This window comes from Arachis ipaensis, chromosome B09, assembly GCF_000816755.2.
Source record: "Arachis ipaensis cultivar K30076 chromosome B09, Araip1.1, whole genome shotgun sequence".
Classification (NCBI taxonomy): domain Eukaryota; kingdom Viridiplantae; phylum Streptophyta; class Magnoliopsida; order Fabales; family Fabaceae; genus Arachis; species Arachis ipaensis.
This window is the reverse complement of record NC_029793.2, coordinates 98,994,076-98,994,532: the sequence shown is the minus strand read 5'-3', so window position 1 is coordinate 98,994,532 and position 457 is coordinate 98,994,076. Positions and strand designations below refer to the sequence as shown.

Here is a 457-nt window from a genome sequence, read left to right as displayed (position 1 = left end):
ATTATATTATAACTTAATTATTTTTATTTAAATTTTTTATTATTATTTTTTAATTAATTTTATTAATTTTTTTGAAAAAAATTAAGCAGACTAAGTCTACCGAGTCACCATACAATAAAATAGACTAGTATTCTGACTTTTGAGCCCAACGGCCTTGATAGAGCGAGACGGGTTACTAGCTTTGCCACCACTACTATGAGCTAGCACTGCTTGACAATGGATTTTGGGGCCTACACCAACTATACTAATGCGTGCATGACAAGGAAAAATAAAAATATCATGACTAATCAGAAAGCCGCTACCGTGGAAGCTGTGTTTAAATCATAGTTCTAAAAAATATCATCACTAATCATAAACCCCGCCCCCTCTTTTCTCTTCTCTCTCAAACGGAACCCTAGCAGCAGGAGCAGCCAGCGCCCCAGTCCCGCTGTTGCCGATCCTCTTCTCCTCGCGTCGC

General features: G+C 38.3%; 1 protein-coding gene across 1 annotated transcript in view; it reads left to right on the top strand.

The window, feature by feature from the left end:
• LOC107618548 (eukaryotic translation initiation factor 6-2) overlaps positions 283-457 on the top strand; it is a gene marked incomplete in the record, with an annotated part of 4,756 nt that continues 4,581 nt past the window's right edge. The window contains 1 exon segment of the mRNA XM_016320636.2: positions 283-457.